At 39.6% G+C, this 25036-nt stretch overlaps 1 long non-coding RNA gene across 1 annotated transcript in view; it reads right to left on the bottom strand.

The window, feature by feature from the left end:
- Positions 1-490, bottom strand: part of LOC131919867 (uncharacterized) — a 28235-nt gene extending 27745 nt beyond the window's left edge. The window contains exon 1 of the long non-coding RNA XR_009381441.1: positions 348-490. This is a non-coding gene — a long non-coding RNA (uncharacterized LOC131919867). The remainder of the gene's footprint in view (positions 1-347) is intronic.
- Positions 491-25036: the final 24546 nt, after the last annotated feature.

Here is a 25036-nt window from a genome sequence, read left to right as displayed (position 1 = left end):
GTCAGATAGGAAAAAATAACAGCTGAGATTCACTGTGTGTTTGTTACATACAACATGATTTTCCACATCTCATGTTTCTTTGTGTGTAGGGGAGACATGTTATCTAATTTAAACACAAGCCATATGCTTCGTTTCCCCTACTATAAAATGAGTATGATAAAGACATATTTCATACACCTAGATATGGCAGCTAGCCTCCAAGGTGCCCCTCAATGGACATGATATCCTGGTGTTTATGTCCTTATGCCAGGTACCTCCTAAACATGGAGTAGGCTGATGTGTGGAATTAATAAGATATTCAAAAAGGGCAGAATGTTCTTTCCAAGGTTACATCATAGACATCATACCTTCCATCATCTGTTGATTCACTAATTCAGGATGAAGTCAACTTCCAAGAGCCCTAATGAGGGGTCCACAAAGAACTTGGGCCTCCTACTAATACCCAACACTAACTTGTCTGGCATGTGGTGAATGAATCACCTTGGAAACCTTCAGATGATTGCAGCCCCAACCAGTATCTTCATTATGACCTCAAGAGAGACCCTGAATCCACAAGCTTGCAGCACACTGTGCCCAGATTGCTAACAACTCTGAGACTTATGAGATAACTGCTCCAACCTTGAGCCACTAATTCGTGGGGTTATTACATAGCAAGAGATAAACCATACAGTTATTATGCAAATAAAATCAATCGCAGAATATAGCAAGGTGTATAATAGCTATTATTTAAATCGATTGTTTATTAGTTTTCCACTACGAAGTATCATTTCTGAGATTTTTAACTCAGAAAAATTAGAAGCTTAGTTTAACTCTCGTTTTCGCAATTTTCAGTCTAGAATCAGGATCATCCATCACATTGGAGCCTGTGACAAGGCAGTGTATCTTGACTGGAGCATTTGGAAAACAAAACAACAACAGAAATGGCAGTAGAAACCCGCTCACCTCATGGCCAGCCAGAAAACAGTAGAAGAGTAGGGTTCACGATCGATCCCCTAAAGCAGCTTGTCCCCAGTGACCTAAGAACTTCCCACTGTGCCCCCTCAGCTAATGGTCTTGCCATTTCCTGATTGTGCTGCTCAGGAACAAGCATATAGACCAAGTCCATAATATTAGAGCTATGAATAACCTACTGTGCGGTGGAGCTTGATGAGTAATGGGATTACAAAGGTGACATACAAGCGACCCTGCCATCACCTAGCTAGAGACAAAGAAGAGGAATAAACACACACACACACACACACACACACACACACACACACACACACACACACACGACTAATATATTTTGTACAGGCAAAATATAGATTTAATAAGCCATCACAATATGTACTTTTCAGCATGTATGTCTGTGGTGATATATTGTGTACCCTAATAAAATTTGCCTGAAGATCAGAGAACAGAACAAGATGCCAGACAGTGGTGGCACACACCTTTAATCTTAGCACTCGGGACACAGAGGTTCTCTGTGAGTTCAAAGCCACCCTGGACTACATGAGATTGACTCAGTCTAGGAGAGAAAAAAGAGCCAGGCAGTGGTAGCACACAGCTTTAATCCCAGTACTTGGGATCACATACTTGGGAATCACATGCACTAGGAAGGAAGTAATATGGCTGGGTGGAGATAGGTGTATAAGGTGTGAGGGGACAGGAGTAAAACCTTTTTTGGCTGGAGCCTTTTCGGCTGAGGACTCAGTGACATTCAATCAGAGGATTCGTGGAGCGGGCAAGGTAAGACATGGCAGTGGCTTGTTCCTTTGTCTCTCTGGTCTTTCAACATTTACCCTAATATCTGGCTCCCAAGTTTTATTACACGAGACCATTTAGATTTCATGTTACATCAACATAAAATGTCATAATAATTAGAATAAACGTGCCAAGCGGTTTAATTTTTCTGTAATTGTTTGTTTGTTTTTACTTAGTTGTTTGCTAAAACCAGGCACCAAATGAACTAAAAAAAAGACGTTTTTCCTTGTGATCATAACTTACATCTCGTTTTCAAGGAGCTTGAATAGTAAAATTGCTCTTATTAATGTAGTCTATTAATTTGTGCATTCTCTCTCTTAGCACATGTGGTAAGCCATTAGGCAAACATCCTAAACAATGAATAGGAACAAAAGAAATTTCTTTAAAGGAAGCTACATTTGTCTTCGTTTTCTTTAGCATAAGAACCATTTGAAAGTGAGCATACCACACCAGCCTTTATCAAGGTAATGCTGAAAATTAGGGACAGTCATTTTTTGTGGAGCATGAATCAAAAATCATCTGAATGAGTCTGAATGAGACAAAAGTACCATGTCCATATATCTCTGCTTTTCTGTGCTGAGACACCCAGCAATTTAGAACAATAATATATGCAGCCATGCTTTAGGCATTATGATTTTTTTTATCATATGTTAGTGGGTTCTCATTACTTCATGAAAATTCTATAATTGATAGATACAAAACCAAAATATTCTTTTAGGTACTAGAGAGTACATAGTGGACATTTATTTTAGACAAATTCTCTGGAAAAGAAGAGACTGTGGGGGCAATCTGTTTCATGGAACACTGGGGACATAGGATCTGTTGACTCCTACCACACCTGCCTGCAGTTACTGTAACTTCTCTGCTCAAGCCAAAATGAATTCATAAGCAAGCAGTCCAGTGCTTTCTACCTTATTCAGTCAGTGAGTAAGCTATTCGCTTATTGTCACTCGAGGCCCTTCATGGAATAATTAGGAAAAAGACTCTAAGGCAACCTAAGAGAACTGGTAGAATTACACATTTTGCCCACAAACCTGCAAAGATGATACATACATATGTAACGGGAGATAAAGAGCTAGCCCCTAATGAGCCACACACCCCCTGAGATACATTCAAAGATGTGCATTTGGGAGTGGAGACAATACCCAGAAACATATGGGTTCATCACATAAGATGCATCGCAATTTGCAAGTACTACTAAACACAAAAATAACATAGACTCATGAGGTCAGGGCTGTTTGAGAATCATAGGTGGGTAAGTTTGGTTGGAAGGTTCCAGGAACTAAATCTACAAAAATGTGTTCCCAACAGGACTGTGATAGGCTTACATGTGAAACTAAGGAGATTAGATCCTAAATTGGATATAATGGCAAAGGGTGTGTGTGTGTGTGTGTGTGTGTGTGTGTGTGTGTGTGTGTGTATGTGTGTGTGTGTGTACAGATAAAAGTCATGTCTTGAAAAGACAGCACCAGCGTTGGACACACTGTAAGAAGAGAGGAGGAATGTACTCTGAGAAGTATTAACCGTCCTAACCTGACTACCTGGGGTGCTACGTTAGTAAGTAGAAAAAAACTTTATTACATACTTGTTATGATAATAAAACTAAGTGGGTTTTATTGAATTTTAGTTAATAAGGATGGAAAGAAGTGGGAGAGGAGGGAGATGTATCCAGGAAGGAAAAAGACAGAAACATCTCAGAAACTCAAGAAGCAGCGTAGGTGAGAGTAGTTTGATGTGAGAATACAGAAGACAAAAGCAAGGCCTTGAAGGCTCATTTGAGAGTCCATCAAAGAGATGGTGATGGAGTATGGTGAGATGCCAATGGAAATGTGGGGCCAGGCCAGAGGAGAGGTAACAGTTGAACAGAAAAGATCGAGCAGTCACCAGAGTCTAGAAAGCTACAATTATTAAGCAGTCATTTCCTTCAGAAATGCTGGAAAAATTTCACATTTAGATGTGTGAATTATTTTAATTTTTAAAAAGCTCATTGGTTTAAAAAACAGTAGCTTTCACAACTGAAAGCTTGGTTTCAAGGAAATAGATGACTGGCTCAAAATCATACAGTTACCAAGTCAATGAAGTGGCATCCAAAAATCTGTAGACACACAGCTTATGCTTTAATCCTTCTAAGTACTTTAGAAGATCTCTTAGTCTTTTGCCTTCAGGATAAATAGATGCTGATTAAAGCAGGGATTATTTAAAGATAGATGTGTATTTCTTTTTGTGCACACACACACACACACACACACACACACACTCACACTTATCGACACACCAACCAGCCTTTTCATATGTCAAAGAGCTCTTCACTTACTTGCTGTCCACAATCAGAGTTATACACCACCATGGATCACACATATAGATCACACCGTTCTTTCAAAGTGTGTGATTTCTAGTTTGCATTTCTTCAAAGGAAAGCAGAACTTACAGCCATTCATTGTCTGAAGCAATATGAATATAGACAGAGTTCCCAATATGCCTCTGTTTCATTGACTATAATTTGACAGCACTGTTTAAGAACTCAATTTTCTCAACTTGACTTTGAAAAGAAACACAGCCTTCTCCCTTTTCACTCAGTCCAATTGTTTGTTCAGTGTTTTGATGAATGATGTCATTGCAGTAATTACCCTTCAGAAAAGTGGTTCAAAATAAGCACAAGTCTTTAGGTAGGTGTGGTGGTATTGTGTTCCCCAAAATATTGTGCACCCTAATAAACTGATCTGGGGTCAGAGAACAGAACAGCCACTAGATATAGAGGCCAGAAAATGGTGGCACTCATGCCTTTAATCCTAGCATTCCAGAGGCAGAAATCTGTCTGGATCTCTGTGAGTTCAAGGCCACATTGGAAACAGCCAGGCATGGTGACACATGCCTTTAATCCCAGAAAGTGAAGGCAGAAAGCAGAAAGGTATATAAGGCGTGAAAACCAGGAACTAGGTTGGTCAAGTTTTTCAGGCTTTGGAGCAGCAGTTCAGCTGAGATCCATTTGGATAAGGACACAGAGGCTTCCAGTCTGAGGAAACAGGATCAGCTGAGAAAATGGCAAGAAGAGGTGGCTGTGGCTTGTTCTGCTTTTCTGATCTTCCAGCATTTCACCCCAATAACTGACCTCAGGTTTGATTTTATTAATAAGACTCTTTAAGATTCATGCTACAAAAACAAGTTGACTATTAGGAGCAAAAATACACTGCTGTCATGAAAATGGTCAGTAGTATCCAAGGGATGGGCAGCATCACCAGGGTACCAGTCCTTATGCACTGCAAGAGAAGGAGAGCATGGTTAACCTAGAAATCTTTGAAACACAGATGTGCTAAGAGATCCCATGCTCATGCCAAGAGAATTGTTCTTTGGAGTGATAATCCCAAATTACATTTTTAAGCATGTGAATCATTTTATGCAACAAAAGAGCAAAGCCTAATTCCTGTTTCTTAAAGAATTTAAAAATCTAGTCTCTGGGCTAAAAACACCTTTTTATACAAAGTATGAAAAATGCTATTCATTTGGTGACTGCTCTCTCACTCTCATTTTGTTCTAAATATTGTACCTAGATACTTAGTATTAATTATAAATGATAATAATCCCCATGGTAGGGACTATTAAGATGTTCATTAGTGGTGCCAGGAAACTATAACATGGGGTTAACTAGCTTATATAAGATGACCTATTTGGTAAGTGATGAGTAAATTTTGAATTCTGGCTGTCTAACTCCATAGCCTCTCTAAGCTATAAACTACCATTATATGTTGATGATTGGCATATGCCAGAAACTGGGCACTTATCTATTTTTATCTCATTTTGATCCTCAGATTTCTCAATACATGTACTTTAGTTATGTGTGATATATCATATGTATTGTATACTATAATTATATACATATATGTGTGTGTCAAAAGTCTCATTTTATATCATAGCACATGTAACAGATATAATTCAAATACAAAATAATATATAACTTTGCTTTTCTGGCTTCTTATTCTTTACATACCATCTTCTGTTATTACTTACAAATAGCTATGCACTAATCTACATGAAAAATCCCTGAAGACAGAAAAGCAAACAACTTTCTATCTACATAACTCATGGGGCCAGCTAAAACTCATGATAGGGTCATGGGGTGCCTTAACACTCAGACTGATTACTCTTTTTCTAAATAATAAAACTGGAATTTTTTCACCCTAAGATAATAAATAGAATTCGAAAAATAATTCTAAATAAACACAAATCTTCAGTTTTTCCAATATGGTTATTTCAGGAAAAAAAGCATGATAAAGAAAAAGCATCCATAATCCCATTATTAGATATACTCTGTTAATATTTTCTTATATGATCTTCCAGGGTTTCTTGTATGTTTATGTGTATACAGGAATTTCTCCACAGGCAGGCTGTTTAACATGAATTGGCAGTGAAGTTCTTATCTATTTATACAACTTCACTGCATCGTGTAGAGGAACATTCTGTGCCTTTGTGCTTTGCTTATCATCCTTAGGGGTGACTAACAGGATAAGAATTTGAAAGAAATCCTTTTCTGGGCTTTCTTCCTATCTCCTTCTGGTCCCTGCTGCATATTTTTCTTGATGTAGTTCTCCTTCCTTTCAAACAACTAAATTTTGTTGTCTCCGAGCTGAGAACTGGGTGCCCCGCTCACTCTGCGTTTTTCTCCTTGGCATTCACACACACTCCCAGAGTTCCCATATTTGCTTAGTGTTCCCACAGACTTCGAGTCTCCATATTCCCTGTTGAGTATGTTTTATCCATTATGCTGTGGACTGGAAGTGTTTCAGATTTCAGAGATATTTGCATTTTAAAATATTTTAATGGATTTTACCAGTTGAACATTTTTCACACAGAAACCTAAAATTAAGAAAAAAAAAGTTCTAAAATCAGAAACTTTTGAGCAGAACTGACTGTGGATTTTCTGATTGGTTCACTCTATCTGTACATATGCTATGACGCCTTCTACTACTTTTGTGTTCTTGTTTGTTGTCTTCTGGGTGTGAGATTTGACATCCATAAGCACAGACTTGATTCATCTACATAGATTCATAAAACCCATCTCAAAATCAACTCCTGATATGCCCCCCTCACATATGTGGCTCCTGTATGTGGGGTGTATACATGTGTACATGTATGTGTGCATGCACATATTCATATGGGAAATGTGTGCTCTGTCTGTAGAGGCCAGAGGTCAGTGTCAGGTGTCTTCCCTGTCACTCTCCACCTTGTTTTTTGAGTCAGGGCCTCTCACTGAACTTGAAACTCAGTGATCTGGCTAGACTGGCTGGCCAGTGAGCTTCTGGAATCTGTCTAACCCCACAGCTGGGGTCATAGACACTTAGCACTCTGCTCAGCTTTAATGTGGATGCTGGAGAGCTGAGCTGAGAGCATTATGTGTGAGCAGCAAGCATTTCATCAGCTGAGCCATCTACCCATCCCCTGTCCCTCCTCCTGCCTATCTTCACCACTGAGTGTAGTAAGCTGTGAGAATCATTTGTGACTTGTCCCTTTCACTCACATCCCAGAGCCAATCCATCACCAGGTCTGCAGGAAATATCACTGAAGTCTCTCTTCAATTTTTCTTCTCTCCTGTCTTAACCTTTGTTCGAGTAACTGTCACTTACCAGTCTGCTCTTATGTTTTTTCAGCCTTAACATCTCTTCTCCACACAGAAACCAAAGTGATGCTACAAAGTTAGAAATGGATCTAGTGCCTTTGCTTACAGGTGTACATGGTCCTTCATTGCACCTACGGTAAAATCTGACTCTGACATTGTCTGCAATCCTGTATGCCTTAGCTCATTTCCCTTTAGATCTCATCTTCTAATTTATCAAATAGAATTGACTCTCTTCTATCCTTGGGTTCTATATCTCAGATTCAACCAATTTGAATCAAAAGTATTGAAGGAAAAAATGTGTAGGTACTTAACATAAACATGTTTTTGTCTTGTTACACACACACACACACACACACACATATGCCACCTATATATCTTGTCATATATATATATATATATATATATATATACATATATACATATATACATATATATCTTGTCACATATAGAGCTGCTATACTAGGTTGATGTCTTTTGCTGTAATAAAATACTGACCAAAAACAACTTGAAGAGGAAAGGGTTTATTTGGCTTAAGTGTCCTAATGCAGTCCATCACTGGGGGAAGTCAGTGCAGGAGTTCAAGCAGGAGGAGAGGAAGGAACCAGAAAGGAAAGCTGCTTACTAGCTCACTCCCCTTGACTTGCTCAGTTTGCTTTCTTACCCAACTCAGGACCACTTGCCCAGGGTCACTTATATGTAAACACCACATCATTTTATAAGGGACTTGAACAGCAATAAATGCTGGTATCTCTGGGAGAATTCCTGGAACCAATTCCCAAAGTACATTAAGGGGCAACTTTCAGGACAAGGGAAAATGAACAAGGGACCTTGTCAAAAGCCAACGAGTAACTTTCACCTAGACAAGTGTCAGTCCTGTTAGTCACTGTAAACCTTAGAAGTAATGCAATAGACAATGAATGAAGGCTTAAAGACAGAAGAAGGCAAACACGTTTGAAACCACAAGACTCAAGGAACAACGCAGCAGGCCCTCTCTCTACTCACCAGAACTTACACCCCACTGAAACTCACTTTTCAGACTCCCTGCTGTTAGGTCTCAAACCCAGGAGAAATGGCTAAACAGGGGTGCCTAATTAACATATCAAAGTAGACCTGGCCACCAGAATCTCTCAGTTTCTACCTGTTACAGGGTATGACTGGCATGCCCTGCCCCCTACTCTAAACTCTCCTGCCCAGAGGCTGGGCTGCCTTTCCCCCAGCGGCCCTTTCCTATATAATCCAGCCATTTTGGTTAGCCAGCCTTTTGGTCTACCTTTTACCATCCTGGCCTCTTGGTCTCCTAGTCTTCTGGTACTCCCCTCTCTGCTCCCCTCTCTTTACCTGGCCCAGCTCAGAGTCATGTCCACTCTGGATTCTCCTAGATGTCGCTGCCCCTGACTATGCTCTCACTTTTATCTATAATAAACCTTCTCCTCCACCATACCTAGAAGCAGTCATGTCCTTCCTTTTTATATTTCTTTTTCTCACTCACCTACCTAAAAACAAAAGCCAGGCTACAGGAACCTCCTTCCCCATGTCTTCATAGAAGACAAGAAAAAAAAAATAAAAAGATCTGGATAGGAAAGGACATTAGTGGTCCCCTCTTCTAGATTCATAAATAAAGATATATTGAAAGTACATTTTGCAATGCAAGGTAATACAGTCATGAGTTTTATGGATTAGAGCAAAGACATCTTAGAGCAAAGAGCATTCTGGTTTGTGTATCAGTGCGTTAGATGCTTCTATGTCATAAAACCTAAAGAAATCATTCTGAAAACTATGCAAAGCTATTTTCAGAAACACTATGATATACTAAAAAAAATTCAATTGACCCACAAGATGCAAAAAAAAGAAGAAAACGAGAAACAAGAGAAAGAGAAAATAAAACAAAACATTGAATGCCAACTTAAGCATTAACAACAACAACAATCTCCTTATATGTAAATGCTCTGATTGTACTACTCAAGAAAATCATTATTGGCTAAGTGGATTTTTGAATGACCCGATATATACTGTTTACTTGCTTTGAACTCAGTGAAATAGTTTCACTGAAAGTGAAAGGACAGAAAAGGTACACCATGAAAACACCAAAGTAAGAAAACAAACAAAAAGAAAAACAAAGAAATGGTTATATGAATGTTTGATGAAGAAGACCTCAGAGCAAAGAAAATGGCTAAAGATGAATATGACGTGAGACAGGCACAGGAAAAAGATGCCACACAGCCCAGTGAAGCTGAGAGTCACCAACAGCCACCAGGAGTGGAAGAGAAGGGTGGGAGAATGTTCCCATGAAGCCTCCAGAGAGATCACAGCCCTGCCGAAAGCTTGGCTCCAGACTTTGGGTTCCAAAATTAATTTCTGTGGTTTCAAGAGGCTAAATCTGTGTTAATTTGTTGCAGAAGTACTAGCATATTACTATTCAATATTAAGACTGGTTCTTGGGGCAGTAATAAAGACAGTGATGCTGGCTGAAATATAGCCAAAGATCTGTGGAACAGGGTAGAGAGCTGCTGTGATTTTGAGTATAACCCTGAACCTTGTGAACTGAAATGTAATCACTAGTGTGAGGTTTAAGAGGGGGAATCTTAATCCTATGATCGTTAGAGGTGGGACCTTTGGGAGATAAATAGGATTATGTAAGATTCTTACAGTAGAGCCCCCATGATTGACTCCTAGTGGCTTTATAAGAAGAGAATGACCAGAACATACACACACACACACACACACACACACACACACACACACAAACACACATGCACACATGCACCACACCTTTGTCTTTCTCTCTTGCTTGCTCTCTTTTGCCATTACCACCTCAGGACTCTGCCAACAAGATTTCATCCCACAATGGGATCCCTCAACTTTGTCCCACCAGAACCATGAGCCAAATAAAACTTTTTCCTCATAATTTACCCAGTCCTTGATTTTTACACCTGGCAATAGGATATGTACTAATTCAAGAATAGATCCATATAAATATATTCAACTGATCTCTTTGAAAATATATAAAATCAACTCAGCAATAGCAATAATAAACACTCTTGTCAGTAAATAGTTTGGGAACAATAACACAACCGAGGAAAAGAATAACCTGGACTCAAACCTCACACCATAAACAAAAATAAATTCGAAATAGTTCATGAACTTAAATATACAACATAAATTGCATTTTAAGAAAAATAAATAAGATAAAATATTCAGGATTCAGTGTCAGGGAAAGAATTCTTACACATGACACCAAAACTATGATCTATAGAAGGACAAATAAGTAAATCAAACCTCGTGAAAATGGAAAGCTTTAAAACACAATGGACCACATGAAGAGGAAGAAAAGGCAAATATGAAATTTGACTATACTTATAATTAGTATAACTAATGAAGAGCTAGCACTGAGAATATATAAAGAATCATCGAAGTCCAAAAATTTCTAAGTGTACATTTAGGAGGAGGTAAAAACCATAAATGACATTCAACTGAGGAGGATGTTAGAAATGAAGCATATACAAAAGTCTACCATCACTAACCATCAGGGAGCTGTGGATTTAGACAATGGGCTATCATGAAGTAACAATCAGACTGGCTAAAAATCAAATAGTGACACCATCAGATGCCGGGGAGAATGAAGAGAAAGGGGATCACTCTTAATTGCTGCCAGGGCTTATAAGAAAGGTGCATAAATTCTGGAAAATAGTTGAGCAACTTCTTGTCAAGCCAAACATAGAACTGACATAAAACTGCTGTGACATGGACTGCTTTCTTCTCTAAATAAAAGTGTGAGGTCCACAGCAATCTGTATGTGTAGGCATAGAAGCTGTGTGCCCAATAGCCCCAAACTGGAAAGAGACTAGGTGCCCTGCAAATGGAGACCAATAATACAGTGGTATATCCATTACATGGGATTCTAATCAACCAAAGAGAAATAAAATATTGGTAACTGGGTGGTTCTGGGGAATAATAATAAGAAAAAAATACAATTCCTGAAAATTACACTCTGTGATTCCACTTGGAAGCATAACTCTTGAAATGGAGAGCAGCTTTGGGGTCAGAACGGTGAGGGATGGGGATGGATAATGGAGAGTCCATGGGCAAACCCATAGGAATGGTGATAAAAAGGTAAAAGTTAGAAATGCTGAATGGAGAAACTATTAAAAATAAGCAGAAGCTTCTATTGTTAGAAGTTGGATTGTTTAACTCTTCAGTGAGTATATCAAGGTGATTTGTCTATATATATAAATGCTATAAGACCATGAGAGCCGACTATCATTATTCTTTGGAGACAGAGTGAATTTATATTAGTAAAGTGCCTTCTAATAGATGTGCTTGCTCTCAAATACAGACAAACCTAAAATAAACAACAGGAAGTAGAACACATCCATCAGAAGCTCACATCCATTTACAGAGTGAATATTAATACTGTGTGCATACTCCACTACATGAAACTTTTCATTTAAAATCAAATCCAATAAAACATCTTTGATTCCTGCTACTGCAATCCATGCAACTCTTATAACAGATCGGAGAATGTGCCGGAGAATTGCTGGAAACCAATTCTATTTCCATCAGACTAGAACAAAACTCAGGCACACATCCTGTGGTATGCTTGTGACATTACTAAGTGAATATCTGTTGTTTAGAGTCTTGAATTATTGAACAAAAATGTCCTGACTTTATTGATACCATGACTCCTGATTTGTTAATTAATATGGCTCTCCTATCAAAATTCTACATAGAAGTATGCCCACTTAGAAGTTTGCTATTTAAACACACACTCTTCCCAAATTATACCATCTTGAGGCCTTTGTGTTTTTAATATAAAAGAAATAAATTCCCATTTCAAAATATTTAAACAAAAATATTTTAATGCAAATAAATGCATCATTTTTCTAGCCTTGAAAAGTCACCACAAACACATTATTTTCCACTCTTCTATCTTGTTCTTATGACTCTATGTCTATGTTATGATAATTACTTTCACCGAAAGTTTGTGACATCTTGTATTTGATGTGATCATTTGGCTTCTGCTATGATTTGGATATGTAGTCACTAGAAGGTCAATGAGTTGAATGCTTGAATCCTGGTCCATGGCACCATTAAGAGGTGATGGGATCTTTAAAGGTGAGTCTGTGTTGAAGAAGTTAGATGAGTCAAGAAAATTCTAGTTCCCTTGTTTTCCACCACCAAGACTGGGCCTTCCTCTCTTTCACACACTACAGCCATGACAAGCTGTCATACCACAGGCTCTAAGCAACAGAGCTGAGTGGCCATGGGCAGAAAACTCTCAAATCATGAGCCAATAAGCCTTCGTCTTTTTAAGTTGTTAGAGCTGAAAGTTTAAAATCTTCCCGCTCAAAGAGAAACATGTATGTGCCATTTTGCTAAACTACTGAATTGTATTCCATTCTACAAATGTATTAATTACAAATCGTTGAGCGTTTGTTTTTTCTCAAGAATTAAATATTTTACATGTCATTTTTTTTATTTCCTTATGATATACTACTCCTAAGTAGAATTGCTTTATGTCATAGTTCTAAAATACCTAATAGAATATATATATTAATGTATATTGCCGTTCATCAGTTATTTGACAAACAGCCGGTGTAGAGGGGGTGTCTTAGTAATGTAGTTCGGATTTCTATTGTTGTGATGAAACAACATGACCAAAAGCAACTTGAGGACAAAAGAGTTTATTTTACTCACATTTCCATGTAACAGTTCATCATCAAAAGATATGAGAGCAGGCACTCAAACAGGGCAGGAATCTGGATGCAGGAGCTGGTGCTGAGGCTGTGGATAGGTGCTGCCTTTTTTTTTTTTTCTGGTTGTTCGAGACAAGGTTTCTCTGTAGCTTTGTGCCTTTCCTGGAACTCACTCTGTAGCCCTGGTTGGCCTCGAACTCACAGAGATCCACCTGCCTCTGCCTCCCAAGTGCTGGGATTAAAGGCTTGCTGCTTGTTGACTCCCCAGGGATTGCTCAGCCTGCTTTCTTAAAGATCTTAGGATCAGAAGCCAAGGGATGGACACCACCCACAATAGGCTGGACCCTCCCCCATCAATCATGAATTAACCAAATGCCCCACAGATTTGTACACAGCCCAAAGGAGGCTTTTTGTGTGTGTGTGTGTGTGTTTGTTTGTTTGTTTGTCTGTTTGTTTGTTTAATGAAACAGGATTTCTCTGTGTAGCCCTAACTGTCCTGGAACTCACTCTGTAGCCCAGGCTGGCCTTGAACTCACAGAGATCCACCTGCCTCTGCCTCCCAAGTGCTGGGATTAAAGATGTACACCACCATCACTCAGATGGAGGTATTTTCTTAATTAAGGTTCCTCTCAGATGACTTTAACTTGTGTCCTGTTGGAGTAAAGCTTTTCCTTTTTTTTTTTTTTTTTTTTTTTTTGGTTTTTCGAGACAGGGTTTCTCTGTGTAGCTTTGCGCCTTTCCTGGGACTCACTTGATAGCCCAGGCTGGCCTCGAACTCACAGAGATCCGCCTGGCTCTGTCTCCCGAGTGCTGGGATTAAAGGCGTGCGCCACCACCGCCCGGCGGAGTAAAGCTTTTCAACACAGGGAATGACAATAATTATTTTCTTTGGTTTTAATGGTTTTGAGTATTCTCCTCACTTGCATATTTGTGTCATTAATCTATTTTTTAAATAATTTTTTTGGAAAGAGGCATATGGATCAGGCCTGTAATCCAGCATTCAAGCATTTGAGACAGGCAGATTGCTGAGTTCAAGCCAAGCTGGATACAAAGATCCTACCTCAAAGCATATGTTTTACACAATAATGATACGAAATCTTTGTCATATATTGTTAATGTTTAACTTTTTATACTTTCTATTGTTTTAAAATTGTGTGTGTGTGTGTGTGTGTGTGTGTGTGTGTGTGTGTATACATTGGTGTAGGTGCCCAAGGAGTACACAAATGTCATATCTCCTGGAGATGGAGTTATAGGTGGTTGTGAGCTGCCCAACATGGGTATTTGGAACTGACTTCAAGTCCTCTACAAGAGCAATACATTATCTTAACACTGAGCCATCTCTCTAGCTCCTTAACTTTCCATTTAATTGATAATATTTGTATACTGGATATATAGCTATGTTCTAGTTTGTGTTATGAAATCTATAAACTTTTTTCATTTTCTCTTGGGATAAAGAACATTCTTCCTCATCTTTAGGTTATTTCCTTCCTTACATAAATTGGGAATTGGAAAGCATATTGGGTTGTTAGTTTTATAATTCAAATTCATTATTTGATAGGTAGATAAAGCAGGATTCTTGAGCAATTTCTCTAATTTCTTATGACCACATCCCTCATTTCTGTTATTTCCAGGCTTTGACATCCCCCAGATGTTAGAAATATAAGCATATAATCCCCTTTTCTTCTAAAAGAGTATGAATGAAAGATTTTGGCTAGAGACAATTGTGATAACCTCCTGAACTGACTTCTCATAGGGGTCACCTGAATTCTGCCCACACTTTCCAATTCTCTGAATGGTGCCTGATGCAAAGAAACTCAAGCATGCTATTCAACATCATTGAGTGAAGACAGAATATTTTAGTGGCCACTGTGTTGTCCTAGTTGCTTGGATATGTGGATGTGGGTTATAATGGGTGACAACCACAGACTCTGTTGGGGTGAGGGTGGTCTTGCTAGTAGAGGTAACCATGTGTTTACTTTAGTGCTTAATGAATGATAGAGATAGCAAGAAATGGGTTCATGGAGTTAAAAAAATATATTATAGAAGAGCAGTATTTTAAAGAGATTGGCAGAAATTCTACATCTTTTTCATTGGTCAACACAGTCTCATTTGAGTCTGGCAATCTATTTCTTCCAGATTCCAAACCACTGAACTTCCTTAAGTTTGTCCAATGAGGAAATATTTCCAAGCCTCTGCTTTCCATGAGGCTATTGTATTGAAGCTGGAGTTCTATTCTTGGGCTTCAGAGATCAGCAGAGGCCAACCTTTCTCTGTTGCCCTTGCCAACCAGCTATACAAAGAATACTATCCAAGGACCAAGCAATGCTTTAAAAACAAGGACCACATTTCACACCCAAATCAGCCCCATTTTTTCAACCTTGTCATAGAGCAGTGATGATGGATGTTTCCTTTATCTGTGTTAGGACAACTCCACTAGTGAAGACTGGAGGAGCCTGAGGATAAAGTGTCCTCAAGTCACTGCCGAACATTTTGCTCTCTGAAGTCATCTAACTTGGAACCTCACAGCCATTTCAATACTCTGCTGAGAAGGCTCACAAGGCCAGAGTAAACATATTCCTGCTTATCTGGGTTAGCCACCACTGCCCAAGACCTTCACTTTGAAGTGCTTGATTATCCAGCCAGAGAGAGAAAAATTCTCCGAAAGATTCTACAGAGGGAAAATGTTTTCACACTATGACCTGGTTAAAAACTAAGGCTGAATACAAGGAGTACAAGAAAGACTGACAGTATAATGAGCTATTGGAAAGAATCAAGGATCCAGGTACCAAATAACAATTTAAATAAAACAGAACGAATCGGAAGCTTATTTGTTCACCACATTTACTGTGCATATTTATTTTTAAATGGACAAATCTCTGAACCAAACTAAATTATTTTCCCTCCTCCAAAAATTATGTTAAAAAACATCTATCTTAGACCCATCACTGAACATCTAATTATAGCATGCACTACTCGGTGATGTGCTTGCAACCATTTTAAGGAGACTGAGATCTCTTTGTGCACTAGGGGAGGGACAAAAAGGTCTGATTTTTTTTCCAGGAAAATATAGATTGTCAAATGAATGTGACTTGAAATACAATCTGCTTTAACTCTGCTGAAAGTGGACCCCTTGACCTCTGGCTTCCAGCCTCCACCACCACACCCACCAGCCTCCATTTCATGTTTCACCCTGGCGGGTCCCCAGGATGCCAAGCTACAGAACTCCCTCCCATTAGCTGCAGGAATCCAGAATATCCATGGCAACCGGTCTCTAACCCCAGGGAGAAAGCAGCAGAATTGAAAGGCTCCATTCTGCTTCTACATCCACAGCTCAGTGAATTGACAGCTTGGTGGTTTCCTTAGTTCCCTTAGATTAGGATGCACTTTTCCCTCTTTCTCTGTATCATCTTTTCATCCATGGAGGTAGATCTCAGCCACAGTTAAGGGTTTTTGTTTTTTACAAAGGAGCATTATCCCTCCTGGTCACCACCTCTGCACCCATCAGAAAGCACAGTCTTTAAACAGCACTGGCATTATGAGATTTACCCAAACAAAATAAATCATAGTTCTGCTATTGGTCTTTCTGCCTTTCTATGCAAACATCTTGTGTTTAGTGTGCATGTTTTACAAATTACTGGTGGATATCTGATTTGGAGCAATGCAAGTCATGTGTGTGACATGATTTTATAAAAACTGGCAGAGAGATAACAGAACACATACAATTTTATCATGAGATTAAGTTGTAGCATCAAATAACTATAATCATGTTTAAGTCATTGTTTGTGCCACAGATATTTAGACAGGATAACAGATTGCACAGTGCTCTTGCTGTTTGCCAATGGAGCCTGAATAACTAATTTGCACTCCATGCCCTGTGGAATGGCAGCTGAGTCCCCAGTGAATATGGGGAGAATGAGACAGAAGCAGACCATTTGGTCTGCAGAATCAAAATGAGGCAGAAATGTTATGTACGGTACATAGTCTACAGTCATATGTTGAACCCGCAGTTGCCTGACTATTAGGACTGCTAAAGGAGGTCAAACTGTCTGTCAGCACTTCTTAACCCTTTGAGGTATAGAAAACATTCTTGAAAGATAATACAAGCTATGGAATCTCCTCTAGGGAGAATGTAGTAACATGTGAATTAGAGAGGTAGACATGGCACATGGCTGTAACTTCGGCATCCAGTAAGCTGAGGCAAGGAGAGAAGGAGAGAGCGAGGGGAGAGAGAGAAAGAGAGAGAGAGAGAGAGAGAGAGAGAGAGAGAGAGAGAGAGAGAGAGAGAGAGAGAGAGCACCATCCAGCCACAAGGCAAATTGGGAGGGAACCCCTCTCTTTAAAAAGTAACTACAATCTCAGTATCCTCGGACAGTAGGATTTCCATGAGGAAGAATGGGCTGAGAGGGTTTTAAGAAATAACTTTCACATTCTCAACTTCCTTAGATTCTTCTGTGCAAAGTATTGTGTCTTCTATTTCAGAAGCTATTCTCTTTTGTCCTTCAAGAAAGGCAAATATCTCACCTAATCCCACCTTCAACCGTTCAACCTTGGCATTTTGTTTGGGTGGTGAGCAAACCCATGTTTCCAAATAAAAAGATGAGAGATCAGTAACTGCTATGTTGCTGTTTATCAATACACAAGGTTTAATTCTTACTGTTTCATGTGAGGAAGAAAGAGACAGAAAGCCCCCACTGAACTGCTAACATAACAGTACAGTCCTGAATAAAGGAAATATGGAGGGAAACATCTTCTAGAACATTTCTTTAGAGACCGTTGTTAAAGAAAATAACTTTTAATGATACTTGCTAAAGCACAGTAAGAAAATCTTTATTGAGGCCATCACAATAGGTAAAGGGACTGTCACAAAGTAGTCTTACAGTGAAGGAGACTGGGGTCAACTCAGTGTACAGTGTGAGCAAATAAGAGTTCATAACCTAAGTCAGAATGGAAGTTGGTGGAGGAAAAATTCACCGAGAAGACACATCACATTGGTGGTAAGAAAGACACTGGCTAAGCCAACCCAACAGAATTCTTTGTAGAAAACAAGTCACATGACAAGGCACAGGAGAGATGGAGGAGGAAGCTGGTCAGACATCTGTGGTCAGAGATTTTTATCACACTGGCAAAGCAAGGGCTCTTTGTCATAGCTAGATCTCACAAGAAGAAACATAGATGAGACCAAGAGACTGCTAGCCTGTTAATTTTGATCAAACAAAAAAATCTTTGTCACTATTAAGGGAATGGTTTTAACTTTTGCCCAAAAATTACTGAACATTTTAAATATTTATTTGATGTTTATTCTTATTGTCACTCATCAATTACTTCTTAGTTACATGCACGTATGTCATTTGGGGTTACCTAATAGAAAAGCCCTATAGATTTCATTAAAAATAATGCAGGTGAGTTTGTGGTAATTCTTAGTCATCCCATGCTTACGAATTTTCCAACACTTTCTTTTATTTTTGCTGTTGATTTCCACTGATCCTTAACTAAGCCTCAAAACTGGAAAAAGTAGGAAGCAGAGAAAAAGAGAAGGGAAAGAAAAGATGGGGTAGGGAGAGAGAAAGAAAGAGAACTACAGAAGAAGAAAAAGGAGGAAGAACTTCATTTCTCTCCTTAAAAAGCTGGATTTCTGGGGCTGGAGAGATGGCTCAGCAGTTCAGAGCACTTGCTGCCCTTCCAGAGGACATTAGTCTGGAATCTAACACTGGCTAACAGCTAGCTCCAGATATTCTAACACCTGCTGACATCCATGGGCACCACACACACACACACACACACACACACACACACACACACACACACACACACGTGCATACCCTCACACAGATCTAAATGGGTAATAGAAATGCATCTTTTTAAAAAATGTATTTATGATCTTAACACAAAATACACTTTCTTGTAAGAGAGCCCTGAAGGAATGATACTCAGAACCAGAAAGCAGTGTTTCCACAATCATGAAATAGGGACCAGAGAATGATGAACCCCAGAGAGAAAGCAAATAAAGTCCAACGAGGTATATCCTACATTTACCAGGGTGAAGCCATTTCTAAAAATGCACAGAAGAATCCAGGGAAAGAAAGATCCAACTTTTGATACTGTGTCTCTTACAGTCAGAGTATCAACGCAAGATAAAAAAAAATTAAGTAAAAATCTTTTTGTAAAACCCTTTTCCTGCTAGGTGATGGTGGCACACACCTTTGATCCCAGCACTCTGGAGGCAGAGGCAGATGACTTTCTGAGTTCGAGACCAGCTTAGTCTACAGAGTGAGTTCCAGGACAGCCAGGGCTACACAGAGAAACCCTGTCTGAAGGGGAAAAACTCCTTCCTGTTTAAAGGAGGGGGAATGATGGTCAGTAAAGGCAGCTAGCCAATAATGAAAAATCAAAGAAGCTTTCCCTCCCTGGAAATTTTTTTTTCTTTTTTCTTTTTCTTTTCTTTTTTTTTTTTTTTTTTTGGTTTTTTGAGACAGGGTTTCTCTGTGTAGCTTTGCGCCTTTCCTGGGACTCACTTGTTAGCCCAGGCTGGCCTCAAACTCACAGAGATCCGCCTGGCTCTGCCTTCTGAGTGCTGGGATTAAAGGCGTGCGCCACCACTGCTCGGCTTCTCCCTGGAAATTTTAAGTGGGTACCACTGGGGATGCACAGGAGCAAACAGGATTGGAGTTAGTTAAATATAATCAATAAATTGGACTATTGGTTGTAGCACATAAGGAAGAACGTCTGAGTCCTGCCAAAACTTCCTTCTAGTGGGTAGAGATTAACCAGAATGGGTATGTCAATTTGAGTGGAATCATGTTGAGAAATAATATAGCTGGTTTCAGTTCTTACCCTACTGAACCAGTATGTTCAATAGTACAGTTTTGTGTCCATGTTTCCATGCATTAATAAAGACAATCTACATTCAGACTCCATCTGGACAGAGAAGATTTGGGGAGAAATTAGCCTCTGTGGGAAGGAAGCAAGCATATAGAAATAAAATTGTGTTGGCTTAATAATAACCTTAAGATTGTCATTAGAAAATGTGGTGATAGTGTTTACTTGACAGGAGTTAGAGCCACTTGGGAGACGGGCCTCTGGGCATGCCTGCAGGGGATTATAAGACCTACTCACTATGGGTGTTACCACTCCCTAGGCAGGAGGAATCCTGCACTGTGTAAGAGTAGAGACAGCCATCTGAGCACTGCCACTCGTGTACTCGCTGCTTTCTTTTGCCTGTACCTGATGTGAGCAGCTGCTTCAAGCTCCTGGTGCCTTGACTTTTCTGCCTCGAGTCTATAACCTGGATCTGTGAGCCAAGGCAAACCTTATCTCCTTAAGTGGCTTTTGTCAGAGTATGTTATCACAGCAACAGGAATAGAAACTAAGATGAAAGGGAAGAAAATGAGTTACCTTATAGATTACTTCATTATTTTTTTAATCGATAACAAAACTGGATAGAGGAAGGTAGGATACAATTGTGTCCTTTAAAAAAAAAAAAAGCAACCTTTTCCATTGTTGAGCTTTTATTTTGAAATTCCTGCAAAAAGGAAAAGCATGACTGTTGACTGTTGAGTTGAGAGTAAAAAGTCATTAAGCAACACGTTGAAAAGAGAATGGATCTATGGCCCTACTACCCTGAATGCACTCAGTCTCATCCACAAAGGGAATGGGCACGAGATGAACATTTAAGGAGTTGTACAGGGAAAGAGTTCACAGGGACTGAGGTAGTAAACAGTAAGAGATAAGAGTTCAACCAGAAGAAAGTGATAGATTGCTCTGGATATCGTTCTGTATAAATAAAATGCTGATTGGCCAGTAGCCAGGCAGGAAGTATAGGCAGGACAAGCAGAGAAGAGAATTCTGGGAACATGAAGGCTGAGTCAGGAAATGCTGCCAGGCACCACCATGAGCACCAACATGTAAGATACTGGTAAACCACAAGCCATGTGGCATGGTATAGATTTATAGAAATGGGTTAATTTAAGATAGAAGAACTAGATAACAAGAAGCCTGCCATGGCCATACAGTTTGTAAGCAATATAAGTCACTGTGTGTTTACTCAGTTGGGTCTGAGTGGCTGCGGGACTGGTGGGTGAGAGAGATTTGTCCTGACCGTGGGCCAGGGCAGGACTGGAGAAAACTTCAGCTACAAAGTCAGCAAAAGTAGCTACCACAGTTAGTTAATCTTTCACTCTATTGGGCATGATAAATTTAATTCAATAGTTATATACATTTTGATTGGCTTGAAAATTATAAATTTATAAACTCAAGTTCCATTTGCTTTTAGGATACCATCTTACAAGGACTCCAACTTGCAGTAAGGCTTGTTAAGGAAGGGAATAGCTCAGTTGCCTTTAGTCTACTGGCTATGGGTGGGATAGGACCTCTGTTGGTCTTTTCTGTGTCAAACACACAGATTGCAAGCCCAGTGCCACTTTGAGATCTTTGGCAGCAGTTAACTCTGCAGCTCACACACAATTGAACCTGTATGATAATGAGTATTCAGAGACGGGTAATATCTGGGGGGGGGGGGGGCGCTCACCAACCTAAGACAGAGCACCTGTGTGGCCTGGGCAGGTGTCTCCATGACGGGTAAGGTGACCTGCTAACATCCCACACAACCTAAGTCAGAAGCTCATTTTTTAGTAAAAGGAGGACCTGAAGGATCCTGGCCCCTGTTTTGGGTAACTGTTGCCTTGCTTGCTGACCTTGACTTTGATATCCTCCCTATGCTAATTCCCTGCTGGGTTCCACCCTCCTGAATGCTTAAAGGAAGTTCCTTGTCTGTGTATCCTACATAATGGGCATTAACAGCTTAGATGCAAGATTGTAAAACATCAGTAGCCAACTTCTGCCCTCCGGGGTTCTCCCATTGTGCTGTAAGCCTATATTTAAGACCTCTTCCCTCCTTCAATAAACAGCATTCGGCATTAAATAAAAAATAAATAAATAAATAAATAAATAAATAAATAAATAAATAAATAAATAAATAAAGCAAAGTTTGAATAGATACCAAAGAAATGATCACTATGATGATGGTCTGCACTTTCTTTCTCTTGATTTAACTTACACTTCATTTCCTTTCAGTGGAAAAATTCAAACATAAAATGTATCCATATCAGTGGGGTAACTATGATTTGATACAGGAACATAGTGTAAAGTATGAATCAAGTTGAACATCTTAAATCTGTGTCATCATTTTAAAGTCCCCTTCTTCTGGTTTCTCTCTCTCTCTCTCTCTCTCTCTCTCTCTCTCTCTCTCTCTCTCTCTCTCTCGTGTGTGTGTGTGTGTGTGTGTGTGTGTGTGTGCGCGCGCGCGTGCGTGCATGTGTGCATGTGTTTCTCTCTTCCCAGGCTTTAGCAATCATCCTTCCACTCCCAACTATGAGATCAACATTTCTATTGTAACAAAACAAGTAAAATATGATTTAAAAACCCCCTGTGGGCAAAGTGATGAGGAAATTGTTTGTGACTGACAAGTGTGGCTTGATTAGAGTGGTAGATACAGAAATCAAGTGGGAATTTATTGATTTTTTAAAAAATAAATTAAAAGCAAATAAATAAGGTACATATCACATTCATTTTTTAAAAAAAAAAAATAGGTAGTAGTATTCACACTTGTGTAGATTTCCCCCAGTTATGCTCAGGACACAGATGTTCGAGTGAGAAAGGTAGGGACTGAGGCCCACCAGGCACATGAGGTAGAAGCTAACCAGGGAGGTACTGGTAACACTGGGCGGGGGAGGGCTGATGCCAGTTTTGACTGATGCCAGCTAGTTACAGCTATTCTTTAGGTCTTGAACTTGGGAGGCAAAGGGAAGAGACTGAGGGTAAAGCCAGTCTGAGTTACAAATGAGGCTATCTCAAGAAAACAATGAAAAAGTAAAGATATATTCAATCCACATTTTCTCATGCATGTTCTTTATAATCCTCTGGAAAGGCCACTGAGTTTAATCTTTAAATCGCCTGGAGTAGCAAGCCCAATTGCTGGTGAAAAGTTAAGTTTTCAGGGAGGGTGCTAACTCTTACCCTAAGCTGAAGGAAGACTGCAGGCTACAGAGGCCCTTTTATACATTTTATTTTGGTTTTTTGAGACAAGTTTTCTTTGTGTAGCCCAGACTGGCCTCTGAAACTCACAGCTATCCACCTGCCTCTGCCTCCTGAGTGGTGAGATTAAAGGTGAGTGTCACCACACCCAGCTGCCATGTAGACTCCTAAAGAGAAGCTTGGCTTCATCCCATCCCCTTTCTTCCTCCTGCTCATCCCTCTTTCTTACTTGTGTGAGTGACCCTGCTCCACCAAAAAAAGAGAGGATACAAGGGACAAAACTCTGAGGTCACTCCACACTTCGTGCTCTGCTAAGACTCAAGATGAAGTCAGATTGCAGTACCAGGAAATCCTGCTTTGTGCCATGGTCTAAGAGCACCTCTCATTGATTCTTCAGGAATGGTGCCCCCAGAAGCATGCACCACCCTCCTCAACCCCAGTCTCTCATGGCAGAAACTTCTTTCCATTGGTGATGCTCCACTATAGACACAGTAGATAAAAGACTTCCCAGACTGGCCAATTTACAAATAATTTGACCCTCAACCCCCTGATCTCTTATGCCTTTTTAAAATTTTATTTTCTACTCTATGAATTTTTCTGTCACAACATGTACGCAGTATAAAGGACCGTGGTCTATGTCCTGCTTTGCCATCTGTGTAGTTTTGGATGTATTTCTCTTAGTTCCATTAATCCAAGATGGGACCATGACAGCCAGCTGCTCCAGTTTTCAGTCTTTTCTTCTTTCTTAATAACAGGGTTAGAGCTCTGTTCTCTTAGTAACAAAATGATGATTGTTTTAACTTAGCTAATTACCTCCCAGAACAAAGTATTTCATTTCCACTTCTTTGAAATAACAATGCACTCACATGATTACAATATGGCCGGTGACATAAAACTACACGTATTGGAAGACACAGAAAGAACACTAGTCTGCATGTATGGATGGATTCCTACGGATTCCTTCTTCCTGGGACCTGGAGATGGTGTTGACATTGTCTGAGGCTGTCTTACACACCTAGGTAAATTCAAGAATAGAAGTCCAGTACTGCCTATAGTGGACCAAAAAGAGCTTGGATCTTCCAGTTACCTCACCTTTTCCCATTGTCAACATTATAGTGCTCAGACATTGATGTCTCCATGCTCTTTGTACTATCTGATTCCTTAACCACTATGTTCACTCTTCATGTATAAACATCAAATGCTTCCTGATATTTAAGTCTAAAGGCTTTAGTCTGCAAACAAAGGCTCTTCTTAGTTTGGCACTCGCTCTCCAGCTAGACCATATTGGTCTCAATTTCTGCCTCTGTAACAGAAGCTTTATCTTTCCTTCCTGGAAAACGCATTGTGTTTCTGTTTAGCTACCTACTGTTGAGAGAGTATTTTCTGTACCTGGAAGCACGATATAGGCAAAAATAAATGGTTTGCTTTGTTTTGCTCATGATGTACTATGGTCATATGGGGAAAGCCTGGAACTCCCCAGTCTATCATGGGAGTTCAGGTGCTCTCTCTGTTGCTTATTTACCTGGTTACAATCTAGGTTACAACTGTTATATACCTAAGTTACAGTCTCCAGTCCATTTGAAGTGGGAATGTGTCTGTTTATGATTGAATTCCTACTAACTGACAGAATGCTTGACGTGTTTGGTGAATGAATAAATGTTTAATATCTGTAACTGCCTAGGAAGTTGCAGAAGTAGACTTCAACCTAAATCTTTGACATCGTTTCCTAGAGTCTGTTTCTTTATCTATAAAATAGCAAACAGTTTTCATACATCAAGTAGAACTTTTGCATTCAACCTACTTGCTCCCTGAGATTTCCTCATAACACATAAAGTATCTGTGTCCTCCAGATAAATGATGGCAATGCAGGCTAAAATACTGAGGTTATAAAACATTTATTACAGCCCCTGGTGTACACTAGGCAGTAAATAATGTTTAGGGGAGGAATGAAAGAGAGGAG

Source organism: Peromyscus eremicus, chromosome 9 (assembly GCF_949786415.1).
Source record: "Peromyscus eremicus chromosome 9, PerEre_H2_v1, whole genome shotgun sequence".
Classification (NCBI taxonomy): domain Eukaryota; kingdom Metazoa; phylum Chordata; class Mammalia; order Rodentia; family Cricetidae; genus Peromyscus; species Peromyscus eremicus.
Note: the sequence above shows the minus strand (reverse complement) of the source record. Positions and strands in the feature narration are given on the sequence as shown.